The sequence below is a fragment of the Lathamus discolor genome, chromosome 1, assembly GCF_037157495.1.
Source record: "Lathamus discolor isolate bLatDis1 chromosome 1, bLatDis1.hap1, whole genome shotgun sequence".
NCBI classification, from domain to species: Eukaryota; Metazoa; Chordata; class Aves; order Psittaciformes; family Psittacidae; genus Lathamus; species Lathamus discolor.
This window is the reverse complement of record NC_088884.1, coordinates 113,902,277-113,921,482: the sequence shown is the minus strand read 5'-3', so window position 1 is coordinate 113,921,482 and position 19,206 is coordinate 113,902,277. Positions and strand designations below refer to the sequence as shown.

Here is a 19,206-nt window from a genome sequence, read left to right as displayed (position 1 = left end):
CAGTTTAGGAGGAAAAGCATGTCTTTTTAAAGGTAACTGTTACGCTTTTCAAGTCCCGAAGTAATGGTATCTGGTAATCTTTTTCAAAACTTAATTTGCTATATGCCGAGAAAAATGGTTAAACTTGCATAAGTTTAAACTTTGGATATTTTGAGGCTTTTATCTGAAAGACAGAAACAAAGAGCAGCATAACACTGGGTAAACACAGATAGAAGGACAGTATCCACCTCATAAAATATCAGGATTGTTTATGCCTTTTTTTTTTTAAACCACCATACCTCTAATTGTCTGTCTGACCGTACTATCTTGATTACATCTATCTGATATACAGACTGTTGTTCCTTAAGGCTCATAAATCTATTTTTCACAAGTTTCTGTATTATGCAATTATCCCCTGGATCCATCCCAGTATGTATCATCCTTCTTGAAATGGGACACCAAACTCATATATAGTATTTAGCTTCTTAATGTTCCATCTCAAACTTGTTTATGTTGCATGCACAGAAAAGATAAAATTCCCATGTCATCATGTAGATCTAACAGCATTTTAGCAAAAAGCAAACACGCAGAAAAACAAAACCCACAAAAAAATCCCCAAACATATTAGCCTTTTTAACCATAGTATTTATGTAAAAGTTCAAAATTAATCTTTGAGAAGGAGGTATTTGTGGTTGGATGTTTTTGGGGAAAGATGGATTAAGTGCTCTTGTAGTAATGGGCCTCTATTGAGGGTTATAGTTCTGTTTTCTTCTCCAGTGAACTTTATTTTCAAAGACTGTGTCCCTGGCTTTCATTCTTTGCTCCTGGATGCTCAGATTAGCTCTACTGACATACATATTGAACCTTATGAAATGCCAACATTTTCCAAAATTTTAAACTGATAAAGAAATATCACTAATCTTAACCCGTTCTACAAAGTACTACTGAAACATGAAATTATGTGAAAACACAAAGATTGGCTACTATAGAGTAATGGTAGATATTTTCAAATAAAAAAAGGATTGATATAGGTATTGTAAGCATGAGGAGGGGAATATTCTTACAATTGTCAGATTTGTTACAAAATAGTTTTGGAATTATTATGTAGTCTGCTTACAACATAAGAAATATTAAACACAACATAGAACAAAAAAATAAGTAGATATCCTCTTTCTTTTTTCTTTTTTTTTTTTTTTTTTTGAGATTTCAGATCTTTCACAAGGGAAGAAGTTATTACTCCAAATCAATAAATGGAGAATTGCATTTTTAAGAGCGGAATGGACTTGTTCAAAATCCAGAGGCATCCAGAACTCTGCCCAAACATACTCAAAAGATTACAGCTTTAGAGTTGGACTAGACGATTGCTGTACTATTCTATTCTGCTCTATTCTCCATAAAATTCAATGAAGTTGCACTGTACCTAGGTTATAAAAGACAGATATCCCTCTTTGTATCAAACACCCTACTTATCTAGACTAAGAAGAAAGTATTTGAAGCATTCCACGATTTCAACTACTGCTTCTTCTAAGAGTAAAAATACTGACTGCTCCTGCAATCCAAAGTTAAAGATGATATCTGAGTCTAATAAATTTAATTTAATCAAGCATTTCTGAAAATATGACAAGTTTGGAAGGGCTTTCATTTTGCTTTCAAACAGCAACTGTCTATAAAGACACAAAAGTCAATTTTAACATGTTTAATGAAAACTAATTTTTTCAATATGAAATATTCAGATTTTAGTTAGCACTGGCTTTATAAAACTCACTTCAGCCAAAAAAATTTTGATATATTCTGTAAGTCATCAATAAGTAACCACTGCTTAGGACTCACACTTTTTTGAGGATAAAATTAGGTCGCTGTCTACCACATGCCGGCCATTTTTAACTTCCATAAATTATTAAACAAGTGTAATAGAAAAGTTGTAAAATTAAAAATACATGCCATCATTTTTCACAAAATCCACTCTTATCATTTCAGATTTTTAAGGTGAGACTTTAATTTTCAACATTAGATTAATTATTCTGTGGAACTAAATTAACCTAAAATTTCTCCACTGTAATTTCATATAATAACAAGTGGCATATTATAAACTCAATGTAGAATTACTGTAAATCCTTTTAACAGGCCCATATGAAAAGAACAAAGGCTAAAAATGTCACTTACTTTAGGAGGGATTCTGTTGCTAGATCTACGAGGTTGGACGAGCTGTCAGAATAAGATAAATGGAACTCAGTTGTACCATTAACCTGTGACATTTTTGACAGTGCAAGGCTGTGCACTGTGAGAAAAGCAGAATATGTATCTTTTGACTTTTTTCCCCTCTCAGTTAGTAATAAAACTAAGAAAAAAGATGCAGTGGTCTAATATAAGGAAAAAAAAAATAAGACAAAAGGTTTTTTTTCCAGCCCTTAAAAGTATAAGAGACTAAAAGAAGAGACCTGTGCCTTAAGGATACCCTGCAGATCAATTCCAGTATAATATAAGGAAATTGTACAAAGTAAATTAAATAGCTTGCATTAACATTTAGAACACCATAATAAACTATTTTTCATACATCTAGACATTTTAAGAACAACAAATTATAACCTCCATACTGACAGCATAAGCAAGGATTACAAATTTCACTATATTATTTGACTACCCATTACAGAAATAAAATAGATTTGTTACACAACAACAGAAGTAAAAAGATAGTTACACAATAAACATTGTCACTGCTACCATCAATGGAAAATGTGGATCCAGTTCTGTTAGGATAAACACAGATCAGTTGTTCCTCAGTTCTTGCTAATAATCTTTATCAACTTTCTCATCTTTAATGCATGATGGCATCACCAATGAATGATTTTGTGATGTCTCCCCTAACCTTCCTAAAAATCCTGAGTGTTGGTGAGCACCTTCAGTATCAGCAGAAAAAGACTGCAGCCAGGAATTTACATTATCAGCTTATTTCCATTTTGAATTGCAATACAAAATAACTTTTAAAGGAGGCAAAAGCATAACACATAGCCACTGCACTTTATTTTCTCACACTCACTGAAGAGTCTAAACCCATGGAGGATTATAATTTTTGCTAGCAATAATATAGCAGAAAATATATACTAGCATGAATAGTATTTATGAAAGGGGAATCTCAAAGGTTCAGTGTCTCAGTTACTGTGAGCTGAGATACAGTGATGTGAGGTAGCAAGCCAAGTCACCTCAATTCAGCGAACAGAGAAAGCAGTCTTAGAAATGACAGTAACAGTCATTCAAAGATTGGAAATGTTTGATGGAGTAACTAGAGTGACATTTTACAGCAACAGAGGATGGGTAAACTCATTATTTGAACTATGAACTCAAAAACTGTGCGTCCAGCACAACTTAGAATGCAAGATTGGTATTTTTCAGGTGGAGCTCAGTTATCCCAACAAAGCTATACTTTCATCAGTCAGACACATACCGCAGCTTTGGTGGAAGCTACATCGTCTCATCCAGCTGAAGCAAAAGTCAAGACCTCAGAGGGCATCCATGAACAGAACAGAGACCTGAGAAAATGGGAGGGATGGTTCTTGTGTCTTTCCTTACAGTCAATATAACCAACAAGAAAGGCTGTTTCAGGAGCTCCACCTGAGCTCCACTCTGTCTTGTCAAAGCAGGACAGGGCACCCACATCCAGAGTACAAGCTTGTGGTCTACAAACCAGAACTGCTGAGCTTGTACACTTTGAGGTTTTGAAGACTGTGCAAGCAACCCTGAGACTTTTGATCTCATACTCCCCTTCTCATAGATATACTCTGGAGATAAATCTGAAATTGGGCTTCCTCTTGCAGAAAAAGCAAACCCAGGGACAGAGGCTTTCTTTAGGCTCTTGTTTATGATGCTTTGATTGCAAAAGGCAAGTACTTTGACAGTTACCTGTAGCTGTTAGACAGTTTTCAAAGGCAAAAAGCTTCAATGTCGTCAATTAGCTAGTGCTAATTTACTAAAACTCCTAAATTCAGACATAAGAAACTACATTTTGAGGTATCAGCTGAGAGAACGGTTAAGTACAGCTTATCCAGTTTGCCTGACAAAGCAATAATAATCTCTGGAAACATGTTTGCTGGGCAAAGAGTCTGAGCTCAGGTAGACACTAACTCCAGCAGTGGGCAATCATTTGAGTGAAGATCCATGTATTTCACTGAAGAACAGTGGAAAGCATAGATTTGTGAAAATAAATTTATTTAGGACAGAACCTCATTCTAGCAAGCAATGAAGATTTTCACACCAAAGCTGCTTTCCCTAAGTGTATGAGTCTGTGACTACATTCTGTGCCTCAAAAATACTACTGTGTAAAAGCATAAAGTGCTCAAAGTGCTTTACAGAAACCATTAATTCAACCTCGCGCCTTCAAAACTGCCATATCTCTTGCAGAATAAATCTGGAGGCTGTCTGGCACTGAAACACATGCATACTCCTTTCATTTAATTTTAGTACCAGCTTACACTTTTATGGAATTGAAATACCTTTCACACTAGAAGATTTAAAAATATCTTTTTTATTTTTTTTTTATCCTTAAAAATCAGCATCCAGTCTTGGACCAGAAAGATATGGAGGATTCTTCAGATTTTGTATGTATTTAAATCAGAACAACTTCCAAAACACATATCAGAGATTACTGTGGGAGTCAGTGGCATTTTATGGCTCACGCAGGTCTTACTAACTGCCCTTAATGGTCTATCTCACCTGAGTATTCTTGGAGGGCTAAATAAGCAAAAGACTTTAGAAATAAATGAACTGTGACTAAGGAACCTCTGAACCCTAATCCAGCCTTTGAATAGTAATATCTTCCCTTTCTCTGTATGGCTTATTGGACAATATTGTATTTTAGGAGCTTATTATCTACACATAGATACAATGAAAAATTGGATATTATTTCAATCCTGAAAAAAAAAAAAAAAAAAATCACTCCTTTTTCCAGGTGAGCACCCGACATAAAACTGTGTTGACACCAACAACAAACCTGACTTCTTTCAAAACTAAGCTCAGCAAATGAAGAACACTGATCTAGCCTTGACTGTAAGACAGCCTACATGATCCTGCCTAGAAAGTGTAGCTGCCTCAAAATTCATCTAAGATTGAAAGTGAGCCTGCACGAGAATACCATCCCTTTTTAACACTAAAATTAACAATAGCAGTTAAATTTCAATTAACCCATGATTATTACAAAGAGAAGTTACAAGACATGCGTAAGACTATCCCCAACTTATTTTTGCAAAGTATGACAGAGCTGACTTTTCCACAAGCAACCATCAGATGTTAACATAAGAGATGTTCACTTTTTCATTGAGAAATTCAGCAGATAGCAGTTTTTTCTGGCTTCAGTGTCTCTCTAAAGATTATATTTAGTGTGTTTGTTTAGTACACTATAGCATGTATTTGGGTTTTTTTCTGTATAAAACTAGGGTTTTTTTTTTTCCTCAAGAAATATTCTTAGATTGACTGACCATGAAAGCAGCTTATATCACTCTAAAATGCAAAGCCACAAACCCTCTGAAACAAAATCCACATTAACGTTTCTAAAGTAAGAACACTATTTAGAGTACTACTATATCACTACACACAGAGCAATAAAGTCTGTCAAAGACTTCATGACCAATCACTTGCAGAATCATGGCTGTTAAGACAAGCAAATCACCTGGGTTATGTAGCAGAAACAGGGCAAACCTATGGCTTAAAATTATCTACATGTTTTATGAGAAGAGAGAACAGGGCAAAACAAAGAGAAACTTTTTGCACTCAAACAGAAGAGTCCTTTTGGGGGTCGAATTGTGATTACAGATTGTTTTAGCTTCAAATCAATGGCTTTCTCATAAAAAATGAGGGCATAGGAATTTGAAAAGTAAGTGTGGAAGAGAAACTTAACAGTATCTTCTTAAGCATATGTTTGTTCTGATGTCTCTCTCAAATTAATTCATTGTCCTTTCTTTCAGTGTTACAAATTATTGTTATGGAAATTAAAGTGGTATTATACAGCCAAGGCCTTTCAGACAGGGACTAAGTTACAGAAGCTGCAAAACAAATATTTTCATGTGCTCCGCAATAAAGAATACACAATAACATATATACTCAGTAATAAAGCAAAAATTAATAAGGCTAGCAACACAGCCTAAAGTGAAAGAGCTGCTACATCTCACGGACTTGTTGGAAGGACTATTTATCATGAGATGGAACCAGAACTACCTGCAAACCCACTGCTTTTTAAAGTACTCCATATGGTGCTACTTTTCTACAGACATAGATACCCATGTTCTATCTGAATCTTATTGTTTTATATTTAGCCACACAAGCAACAAATATAAAGCAAAAATACTGCATCAATGCTATCACTCACACTCCGCTACAGACATGATTTTTACCAAACATGTGCCTTACATCCCTCTTCTAAGGAAAGACTTTAAGGCATTCTTGTTATTTTCCACTTCATTATCCCTTTGACTACATGATCCTTTAATATTTTGGGATGTGACTGATCATGGGAAAAGTCATCTGAGTAATATTGCAAACAAATGAAAGTCAGCTTTCAAAATATTATATATATCCTTCAAAAAGGCATCCTAAAATGAAACACAAAAGAAATAGATATTTTCCTGAATGCTTTGTACATGATGCTATGCTGTGTCAAAGAGGTAAAAATCTCTGAAGTCTTTCAATCTGCTAATCAATTGCCTTTTGTCTTCTACATTTTCTTCTATATTTCAATACGGGTAGAAAAGATATTCATCCAGGAGCAAGTTGTGAATATTAAATACAGCTCTCCTTTATCCTTTTGTTTCATGGTTCACTTTCATCAAAATGTGAAAGCTGACATGGTCCTGAGAAGTTACAGACTCTTCTTTAAAAGAAATTATTATTGTTTACCAGATGATACACAACTGCTTCACTCATTGATTTTTCCCTGCCTTGGGTCAGATCTAACCAATGAAGCACATCCACTCCTTTCATCCTCAAAAATTAAAAAGAAGAAATGGTGAAAGTGACTTAGCTTTATCTTCCAGCACAAAGCAACATGAACTTCTACTAAAACAATTTGTTGTCCACTTCTAAGACAACAAAAACTTGTTTTTTCCTTTACAAAAGAACAGAATAACTTTCTGAGATATATTAGAACAAAACAAACGAACAAAAAATCTATTTTCTTAATCATCAAGGTTTTGTAGACTGCAGAATTTTCAGCTATTTTCTAGTCACAAATCTGGGAACAGACATTAAAATTAAGGAGGCAAGGTTTTACACGTTTATGAAAACACCTTCAGCATTTCAGTCTAAGGAAAAAACATTTGTTACAAGACAGAGTTCAGAGGTAGAGCAAATCTCCAAAATATCTAAAAACATTTCATGCAACAATCTAACTGACTGAAAAAAGGAACAGGTTGTTCAAATGTTTTAATTTGTCCACAGTGAATACTAAACTGAAATTCAATGTTATGCTAAAGTTAATAAAGAATGAGTATTGTTAGCAGTCTGGTGTGTACACTGAAGAGTGCAGCAGAGGGAGCCAAATAAGTTTATCTGCCTACAAAATATGAAGCAATACTATGCAGAATATAGTACAGCAATATTAGCATGACAGTGCATCTGTACTAGTAAATTTATCTCCCTATAGTGGTTATACTGTTCTAAGTATGCCAGGAAGGAAAACTGCTAACAGCTCCAGCAACTCTTTGCCATTCAATTGACAAATATAGACAAGGCTTTAATAAGCTGTGGGTATGTCTAATTTGCAAAATACAATGATGTATCCAAGTAGCATCATGGCTAATTCTAAGTGAGCTATTTCAGGTACTGCTGACAGCACAGCTTAGCAATTGCTTCTGTTCCTTACATTAAGTCACAGGGTAAAACTCATTAACAATCCTGAGACCAGGAAATGAATTGCAGGACTCTTCTAAGTGCTCTAATCACCAGGATACAGAATCATGATCCTCCTTTCATAGTCTCTTTTCTGGCACAGTTCATGAGTTTTTCCTTCAGAACTTTAGTAGAACACATAGGACATGCAAACTTATCAGTAATGTGGAGATTGCTCAAAGAGAACTGTATCAGATCTTTCACTTCCTGGGCCATAGACTGCAATTATTCATGTATTACAGAAAAGATAGGCAGCATGTTAACCCTCCTTTACAAAATCCTCTGAGTCTATTACTGGATTTCGATGGAAGGGTGTCATTTAAAGGTTAAGCCTCAGTAAAGAGCTTTATGTTCAGATGGGGAAATCTGAGGAAAAGCAAGTTTTCTAGCATTACCACTCAAATAACTTGATTTATAAGTGTGAAGGTACATCTTATTAAGAACTAGGTCTATATCACACAGCTACCATATCAGGCATTAGCATAAATTAAAAAACAATAACAAAAAATTATTATTTCCACTTTTAGCAGGCCTGGTTGACCACTTCAAAAAAGATTTATTTTTGACCACCTTTTATGCAAGGAGAAAAAAAATACATGCAAGTAATTTGCAGCAATATGTCATGCTCTTCTTACCTAGAAAAGTACTCTAAAAATCAAGGACACGCTTGCTGTTATAAACCTGGTTCTTTTATGTATCACAGGTAAGAAAGATTACATACACAACTGTGCATCCTCTGTGTCAAGTGAGTAAGAACAATTGGTGCTTTCCACTGGTTAATTTCTGCTTGCATGAGGGCATGGGATTGGTGCAAGAAGTTTTCTCTCTGTTCAGAGCTGCACAAGGCCAAGGACACGTAAATACAAACATCTGAGTCAGTCCTGCTGCATTTATACCACCCTGTAGAGACACTAGATAAACCTGGGCAAACCTTTCACAGAGCTCCTGAGTGATACAGTTCTGCATCATCCCAGGCTGTACAGTGTCACAAATGTTAAGTCAATTGACACCTCTGAGCCACAGAAAGTGCCTAATTTTACTCAGCAGTGATTTCTCCTGTTTACTACCTTTCTGTATCTTTGACAGCAGCTCTTCATCTACTTTAAATTCTCCAGAATCCACATCTTACCTACCAGGTGTGTGTTTGCATTTCACTAGGGCACACTGTTTTCACTAAAATCTTAACAAAATCACAGACATTAAGAGAAAACTACTGTGAGTTCTCCCAGGTGGCTTTTACAGTCACTTATTTCAACTCCTAGCAATTCCAGGCTAGAAGATCCCACAGGTAACAGCAGTGACAGAGGCTCCCACCAACGGTAAATAGGAAGCAAGGTTAATAAATTAGTCATTTACTTTACCCAATCAATTAAATGTCTGTAGATGGAAAGTCTATATATTGCCGCAACTTTAACAGTCAAAAAGCTCTTATCCTAGTTAATACGAACTTTCAAGTAAAAGCATATATTAAATATAATTTCAGCTTAATTTAGATTTCACTTTTGAAGCCTTTGGACACAGTCTTTCGCATTGGCATAGATCAAAATAGTCTGAATGAAATCCTGGAGCTTGTCTCTGTAAAGAGAAGACTTTAAGAAGTGTACTTCAGTTGTTCAGACCCAGTGATGATCCTTCCATAAAGGAACTGTATTTGCCATAGCTGTAATCTACTTATTTTTATAAAAACACATTTCATCTTTTGGAATTAGTCACTGTATCCAAAATGAGATATGATCAGAAACCTGCTGAAGCTCCATATGAATCATTTTTGAGTAAGTATTAGATATAAGCTGATCCAAAGGCTTCACAATATTGCTTCAGGACAAATAAAGCTAAATTAAAATGTTGTTTGCAGAGTCATCATGCTAAATATAAGAATAGGACTCATTTTCTGCTAGGAGAAGGCTGGCTGCTAGTGAGGAAAGAAATACACCTAGAATAGATGTTTGTAAAATTCACACTCAAGTATGTGAATCGCCTGGACCATTAAATTTTTGTTCCCTTTAAGGAAACACTTAACCAGGAGAATCCAAGACTAACATCAGTAGGTTAATGACTAAGTTTAAGAAGAAGAATAATGAAGTATAGTTGATGAACTTTTCTTTCTTAAATGCACATCTGAGGATAGGTCATTTATAAACTCTGATCAAATCTCTTCTGCGAGCCAAGATTTAGTTTTGCTTCTCCATACTTAGAAGATGGAGGTTTCTGGAATCAGTCAAGGTCTGAGACAGAAATTGATGTTGACTACTGCAGAGCATTATGCTCAAAATCTTGTTTATGGGGAGAGAAGAAAGTGTCTTACATATAAAGCCAAGAATTTATCATTAGTATAATAATCTAATACTGTATTACTATTGAAATCTTGACAGTCTAACCCAAGAATCATTACAAGTATGCATGCAATTGTTATCAGGAAAAGAGAAAATATTATTCTATTCAAGAAACTTTTTATGATAATACAGTTAAAATTATAACACACAGCATTTTTTGTTCCTTTCTCTGATATTATGCTTTTGCTTCCTGTGGGTTTTAAGACAATTGTTGTCATTCTGATGTTTGCAATGGGTGATGCAACGGTTACTGATCATCATCTGTTGATGGCTTTTTCTTCTGTCTAAACCCAGAACTTGGAGTCATTTTTTATATGTTTCCCAACATGCTTTTATACCTTGCTTTCTCTTCATTGGTCTGCAGCTATACAAGGTATCTGAATTTACATATATGATGATGTTTATGTAGGTGACAGATGCCTTATTTGCTCTCCTTGTAACCCCTAAAACCTGTTTTGCACAGTTCCAAGTCTTCATTTCTTTAACTGACCGTAAATGATTCCTTTATACCTTCAGAGTCTACAGTGCCAAGCCTGTACCCCCCATCTGTTACCATCCCACACCAGTACACCTCACCAATGCTTTCTGTACTCTTCTACAGTGCATCCTTCCTCAGGCCTCTGCTATCATACTAGGATTGTGTTTCTCTACACTACATTATCCTTTCAACCCAAACTCTTCTATGACTGCATGACAACTATGTTAGATAATAAAAATCTCATTCTACATAAAACAATTTCTTATTCCAGCTATCTATAAGAAACTATTGTCATACTTACATAGATTTTTTAGAAATTAAACTAGCCACAGACATCTGGACAATTAGAGAAACTGTTGCCACAGCAGTTCAAGAAGAGTTCAAAGACAGCAAGTCAACACACCTCAGTCCCTGCAAACTCAATGCAAAGTTTATGGCCAGTTGCTAGCAATTGCAGTAGGGTATGACAGGGCTGCACAGTTGCAAGAGAGATCTGCTGGCAGCCAAGCTGGCAGCCACTTCAGATGGCAACTGCACTAGCCAAGGTACAAGTTCAGCTAGAGAGCTCATTGGAGAGTATCTGTGAAGACTTGTGCCAAAAAGACATTGAAACAACTGCTTCATAATGGTAAATACAAGCTCGTATAATTAAAAAACAATTTTCACTTAAACGAACGGCTTCATTAGATTAAGTTGTTTTCTTTAACAAATAATGAACTATGAGGCTTAAGGCAATTAAGCAGTTCTAGAAATCAGTGATGAAAGGATACCAGAAAGTTAGTGAGAGACTATATATTGTTAAAGACTCTTCAATGAAATACTTATGTTTTAGGAAGATTAACTGAATAGACCACAAAAAATAGCCTTCCTTTAAAAGAAAATATTAAGAGTGATAAAAGCAGATTAATAGAGATGAACAGTATCTGAGCATGTTATTTCAACTGATAGTTTTATAATGATTTATATTAGTTTAAAAGCTGAAGTAATATTGGATGTTGAAGGAGAAGCAGGTTGAAAGAACCATTTCAGAATGTGAGACAATAATTTGTTTTTGAAATGCCATACCAGGTACAATACAGCTCTACTCTAATTTCCATTATGGAAAAAAAGAAAAAAAAAAAAGTTAAATAATGGAAGCACTTCACATTAGTTATTTTAGATGCTGCTGCAGTGGAGGAGGGGGAAAGTCCTTCCTACTGCAGGGAGGTCTGGCATTTATCACTCTACTTCATGTGACAGCTGTGTTTACAAAGATGATGTAATAGAAATCTGCAGATATAACCACTGCTTTGTTCTCTTAATTAGAGAGACGCAACACCAAACTCCCTTTCCATTGCGAAAAGGGATACATAAATATTTTACCTTCGAAATCAATATATATGCCCTGTTTGTTTATTAAAGCTCACACTGTCTGCTGGGTAATAAAAAAACTGTCTGGATGGTTGGGCCCAAAGAGTGGTGGTGAATGGAGTAAAATCGTATCGGTGGCTGGTCACAAGTCATGTTCCCCAGGGCTCAATACTGGGGCCAGTTCTTTGAATATCTTTATTAATGATCTGGATAAGGGGATCAAGTGCAATCTTAGTAAGTCTGAAAATTACAATAAGCTGGCCAAGGCCAATTTTACAAGGTTCAGGAAGGCTCAGGGCTGGATCCTGCACCAGGGTCACAAAAAACCCATGCAATGCTACAGGCTTGGGGAAGAGTGGCTAGAAAACCGCTCGGCAGAAAAAGACCTGGGGATGTTAGTTGACAGCCAGCAGAACATGAGCCAGCTTGTGCCCATATGCTCAAGAAAGCCATTACTATCCTCGCTTGTATCAGAAATAGTGTGGCCAGGAAGACCAAGTGATTGTCCCTGTGTACTTGGCACTGGGAGGCTGAACCTCAAATACTGTGTTCAGTTTTGGGCTCCTCACTACAAGAAAGACATAAGATGCTTGACTGTGTCCAAAGAATGACAGCAAAGCTGATTAAAGGCCTAGAGCACAAGTCTTATGGGAACAGCTGAGAGAACTGGGGCTGTTTAGTCTGGACAAGACTCAGGGGGAACCTTGCTCTCTACAATTACCTGAAAGGAGGTTGTAGTGAGGTGTTTGTCATTGTCTTCTCCCAGGAAACAAGGACAAGAGGAAATGGCCTCAAGCTGCACCAAGGGTGGGGTAGACTGGATACTGGGAAGAATTTCTTCACTGATAGCATTGTCAAGCATTGGAACAGGCTGCCCAGGAAGTGATGGAGTCACCACCCCTGGAGGTATTTAAAAGATGTGTAGATGTGGCACTTAGGGGCATGGTTTACTGGTGCTAGATGGCAGTGCTAGCTTAACTGCTGGACTGATGATCGTAAAGGTATTTTCCAACCAAAGCAATTCAATGATCCTCTATCTGCTTCCTTTATTGATGAAAGTTGCTCCCACTTTTTATTAGTGCTAGACCTGTATATCATTAAAATCTACACTAGGCAAACTGTACTCCACCTCATTTTGTGCATCGACAAAGTTGTATTCTGTTACTGTATAATACATAATTGTTGCAAACCTTACTTCATAGGTTTTAAAGAAGTAACACATAAGTTACCCCAAATTCTAAGTAGAAGTTGCAAGTTTCTCTGAATTCAGTTTACTTTGATGTTTAATATTGTCGAAACATTTTGCAACAGAATCCTTTTAGGTCCAAGTAATTTCCTGAATGAAAGAGTGTCTGACTTAGTGCTAGTGAAGAAGTTTAAAGTCTTACAGGAAAATAATATGCCATTTCCTCTTAAGAATACCTATGTGTGATACTGTCCACAGAGTTATTCAACCAGAATTACTAGCAGGTTTTTTCTAACCTGCTGTTTTCTTCTTTTTATGCATCATCTATTTGCATTTCTTAGCATATTAACATTTGAAGCTGAGCTGTTTGAGGTTGAAATCATACTTCTTCAGTTCAGTAGCTTCTAGCATATATGGATGACACATGAATGAAATGCATTACATTAAAACATATGTATCAAGAAATAGCATTTGTCTTTGTAAATGAAATTGTGCTAGACTTGTTATTTGCATGAATTGTGTTTTGAAGACAAATCAAATAGGTCATGACAAGGAATAACAGAGGCTTTTCTACTTATAAATAAAAATGTCACACATGTACAGAATATTGTCTGCTCCATTAGAAAGAAAACACTAGTAACAGAGTCTTGATATGTAAATTCAAATTAAACTTACACATGCACAGCAATTTCATTAGAATGTCCGTGGCTGTGAAAACCAGCAAAAGATGTTACAGTTAAACAGCTGTGTGTACTTTTGAAATTTGAATCATTTTAAGCATGAAGAGGTATCTGTAAATATATCTCATTCTTAAGATCTAAGAAAAAAAAAATCCTGTTTTCTTTTTTAAATAATAATTTATTTTTTTTTTTCCATAAAATGAACGGGTCATAGCAAGAACAAAAAAGATTGTTCTGGTAAAATTAAGCTAACTTTTTTTAGCCATATTTAACCACTGTGGTCTTAAAGATTCCTGTTTCAGACAGTGATATCAAATAGAATTTATATTTACTGAATTCATAGACAAACACATTCCTCTTTCCTGGGACACAAATAAAATTTTAAGGCTTACTACTGGAAACCGCTACAGCCAGTGCCTGACCAGGGCTTTCATCTAATCATATAACAAATTTTACAAGTCACTAAGCAGTAGATTAATTCAATGTTTGAAATAATAATCAAAATCTTTCCCTCTGAAGAAAGAAATGTTACTAACTCGTAAAAACAAAAACAAAACAAACAAAGAAACCCCAAAACCAATAATATGAATTAGTGCTGGACTTATCCTTTGAATGACTTTAGGGGCTTAGAAAAAAGCTATTGTTGTAGGAACACACATAAACATTATACTCACTTGGAAGATTAAAGTTCTTAGCAGCCCTTATCAGAAGAACTGTGATGTTAACCCCTGCATATGGACAACTTTAAGTCTCAGTATTTGTGCCTATCCAGTAGGACTGCCAGAAATATTTTTCATAACTGTACTGCAATTGAACAGCTTTTTCAGGTCTCAGTTTCTACATTTGGTATGATTAGAGCAAAAGGAGAGGAAGCAATCTGAAAATAGATATCTTGAAGCAAATTATTTCTGTAAAACATTCAAAATAGGTTTCTTTATGTTTTCATTGTTTTGTTTAATTTGAAATCTGAAAAGTGAATACAAACCTCAGAGCTCAGTTCTATGCTTTCCTTCACCTTCTCCCTTAAGGCATTGTGCAGTCTTCATTTACGAAATAAGTAAACCCTAAGTTTCAAAGGAGAGATGGGACTAACATTTAGAGAGATATTATGATAGATAACATGTCATTATATTTGCTTTCCTTCTCACACACAAACACTTCCAGAGAAAATATAACCAACAGTCAGGAAAACAAATTATATTTAAAATATGTAAAGCACTAGGATTTTTAGATTTTTCACATTACAATCCAAATAATTAAGTTATCTTAAGAGACTCAGTTTGTTTTTGTCAATTTATACTGAAAAAAAAACACAAAACATAGGGTGTATATATCTCAATAGGAAACTTAGCAAATTCAATTTCATTCAAAAGGAGCACCCTGTGAAAGCACTTCAGTGGGGACCAGATTTCTGATACACAGAGGTGAAGTCATGGTAAGGTCTAAAGGCCAGAAATAAGTTAAACAAATTAGACTGACAATGAATTAACAGCGAAGATAATGAACGAGAACAGTTTACCTAGAGATGTACATGAACTGTTCATCATCACAGACTTCAAATTGAGAAGCATGTTTTCCTTGGCCAGAAGTTAAGAGCAAGATGTGAGAATTACTGCAAGGCTTTGTGGCCTGGGTTGTACAAGAGGTCAATGCACACCATTATATTGGTTTCTCCTGAAAACAATTAATCTCTCTCACTTTAATTAAAGCTAAAATATGCCTTCCAGGAATATGCCTTGATAGCTGTGCTACTGAAACACATTAAGTGTCCTCATTCTTCAGAAAGCATGAAAATTATAACTGTCCTTGAAGACTGGGGCGGTGGGGAAGGTAACAGTTCAAAAGGAGCCTGCTTCTCTCAGAGGGAATTCATTAGCAAACTCTCACAGCTCTGGATCCCCACAGGAATTTTTAACCCAACGGCAAGCACATATAAGAGAATCAACTCTCCAGTACCTTCTAAACCCAGTAGTCATTATTTACTAATGTAAGAAAACACAAGACCTCCACAGACGTCAGAAGTGGCAGACATCTTAAAAATATCTAATGGAAGCAACATGAATGCAATGTACGTACAGAACAATTTTAAAAGGTGTTCACGCTTTCAAAGCTTCTGGCACAGTGGGACCCACCAATGTGTCACCATTTCAGTACACCACAGCTAAAAATCTGGAGAAAAATCTCTTGTGAATCCACTTTAACATTGTTCTCACTCTAACTTGTGAACCACCTTTGTTTAAACATTTAAAAATTTCTGCACATTAAAGAGTCAAATTCTCTTAAATTGTTTGTAAGCTCTTTTGTTTCTACACATTATTTAAAATTATTTTTGCTGTGACAACACAATGGCAACATGATGGCAATATTTTTTCCATGAATTAAAAGGTTTTAATGGGTAACATTTCAAGAAGCTGTTGAGAGGCACTACTTAAAAATAAGATTTTTGAGCCATCTACATTATTGCAAATTTCAATAGCACAGACAAAATAAATCTCACTTAATGCAGTAAGTGTGTGTGGAAAAGTATTTACTAAAATCCTCTTTATGTAACTGCCTTTTTCATCTATTCCATAGCTTTGGTAATGCATCAGCAAACACTATCTTGAAAAGTAGCTGCGGGCTTTAGTCTCTTTTAATGACCAATATTGATTTTATTTCAAATCTATCACTCTGCAAATGCAAAAGCTCATTGTTCAAGAGCAGTCTCTTACTGGCCCAGAAACTGTGTAAGAGGGTCACACATCAGGATTCATAGAGTTTGAACTTCCTCTTTGACATGGTGAGTGAGAATGCCACATGCTTGCACCTGTCTGAAATACCAGACTCAGTTTTGTCTGAAGTCAAAAGAAATTCTTCTATGGACATGAATATAATACATAATGTATTGTTGCCTGGTGAAATACAGAGAAACAGAATAGACTATTTCAGTTAGAAGGGACCAACAACAATCCTCTAGTGCGACTGCCTGATCAAATCAGAGCTGAACAAGTTAAAGCACTTTATTAAGGGTATTGCCCAAATGCCTCTTAAACACTGACAGGCATGGTACATTGGTCACCTCTAGGAAGCCTGTTCCAGCGTTTGACCATCCTCTCATTAAAGAAATGCTTCCTAATACCTAGTCTAAACCTCCCCCGGTGCAGCTTTGAACTGTTCTCATGCAACCTGCCACTGGATACCAGGGAGAAGAGATCAATACCTCCTTCTCTGCTTGTCCTCCTCAGGAAGCTGTAGGAAGCAATGAGGTTGTCCCTTAGCCTCTTATTCTCCAAATGAGATAAGCCCACAGTTCTTGGCCATTCCTCATAGGATCCTGCTTCCAGCCCTTTCACCAGCTTTGTTGCCCTCCACCTGGGTACATTCAAAAACCTTCACATCCTTCTTAAATTGCGGGACCCAGAACTGCACACACTACTTAAGATGAGGCTGCACCAATGCAGAATACAGTGAGATAAACACCTCTTTTGACCAGCTGGTACACTGTGTTTGATGCACCCCAGGATGCAGTTTGCCATCTTGGCTGCCAGGGCACACCCCTGACTTACACACTGAGCCTGCTGTTGCAGCCTTCTGGTCAATATTTTCCTGATTACATCTCTGATGTGGTTGTGTATATAAAAAACCTACAGCTTTTAAATACTACCATGTAAATTGTCTTTATCAGTGTCATCAGCACCAACAATCTATATATTTGGTCTTAGCCCATTCTAGCTGGACTTTGATATGGCTGGTTTTACTCTAGGCATCATATAAATACTCTAAGCATGCCACAGATTTTTGCAATATTGTCAACCAATTCTGTTCTACACATTAAGAAGCAGTTTTGGTGGGAAATACAATAAAAATGCCTGCAAATTACTTTAAAATATTAATCAGAAGCTATAAATACCTGTTCACAAATAAATTATACATAATCTGAAATATCACCATCTTGCATATGTTATTTTTTATAGGGTAACAGTGTTCTATTTATGCATAGATAGGCCTTTCATGGGAATATATTTTTTCTGATTTTATTCTTATATAAAATCCATATTAATTTTTCACTGAACCATTCAATTACACAATTAGTTTTGCATTTATCATTTAATCTGAGTTTACTTTCTACATCCCAAAGCATATAAGGAAAAAAAAAATCATTGAGTCACTTGAGATAAAATGTTTGACTGCCAGAATAAAGCAGATATAAAATGTGATCATTACTTAGAAACAGTGATAATACTATTCGAAATCGTAATTACAACTGCTAAACTCATGCACGTGCTTTAAGGTGGAAATCAGACGAACACCACACAACTGTGCCTTAAGCATAACTTTACTACTCATAAGGAATATAATTCCATGGGGTTAAACATCGTAGCTATCAGCCCTGATTCAACAAGTACTTATACACAGTACTAGTTTTCAGCTGATGATATCAAACACTTACTATGTGTTTTCTTAAGTAGAATTCTTAGAAGCTAACATGGCTTGGTTTTCCTCATTTATTTATAATTGACTAAATAAGATTTACTTTTGCTTAATGCAAAAAATGCAAGAAAATAAAAACCAGTCTCTGTAAAAGTTTTTGCAGCTCTTGAGTTCAAAGCAAGTTTTCCAGCTGAGTTATAAAGTCCTGAAATGAATTTCTAATGAAAATGGTAACAGGCCTTTAGCTACAGTGGTGCTAGCGGGTGTTGTTAATATAAATAGAAATCCCTGTCAGTGCCAGAAAAGGAGTCCATCATTAGAGGCACTTTTCTAGAAGCTTTTTATTATATCTTGGTGATGATAATCTTCCCACCAGTGGGCATGCTGTGTTTTGGCACGTATCAAGCTTGTCAGAATCATTTTACACATTCCAAACAGCAGGCAAAATAGACAATAAAAAGACAGAAAAGAAACTTTCTCAACATGATGCATATCTTTTTTCTCAGGAGTTGCTATTGCCTTTTTATCAGGGAATCAAAGCCACCATTTATCCAATCCACTACGCATATTAGAGCTATTGTCTGAAGTTACAGCAGGTATACCAGTGCTTCTGGTCCACCCTCAGCTCTTGACAGAACAGTGCAGAAGTAAGTGTCTGAGAGTGGGTAACAGTTTTAGGACAGTTCTTTTTCCAGCCACATACCCACTATGGTCTTGATGCTAAGCAGGCCTTAAAACAGACTGCTACAGCTCTTTCTGTCCAGAAACCTATGACAGAAGACCAGGTTCTTCGTAACCTTAGGATACATTAGCTAATAGTCAGGCACAGTTGTGCAGAGGAAAACGGTACAGGGCACAGTTTTTCGGAATCACCCACACAAACTGTCCTTTTTAAGCAAAAATCCACAGTTGCCCTGT

General features: G+C 35.9%; 1 long non-coding RNA gene across 2 annotated transcripts in view; it reads right to left on the bottom strand.

Annotated features, from left to right (window-relative positions):
- LOC136007318 (uncharacterized) overlaps nucleotides 1–19,206 on the bottom strand; it is a 189,867-nt gene that overhangs the window by 21,939 nt on the left and 148,722 nt on the right. The window contains exons 2-3 of one of the 2 annotated variants that reach the window (XR_010609616.1): nucleotides 3,422–3,506; nucleotides 2,143–2,184 (exon numbers count right to left, since the gene is read on the bottom strand). The exons of the other annotated variant lie outside the window; for it this stretch is intronic. This is a non-coding gene — a long non-coding RNA (uncharacterized LOC136007318). The remainder of the gene's footprint in view (nucleotides 1–2,142; nucleotides 2,185–3,421; nucleotides 3,507–19,206) is intronic. 2 annotated transcript variants of the gene reach the window in all.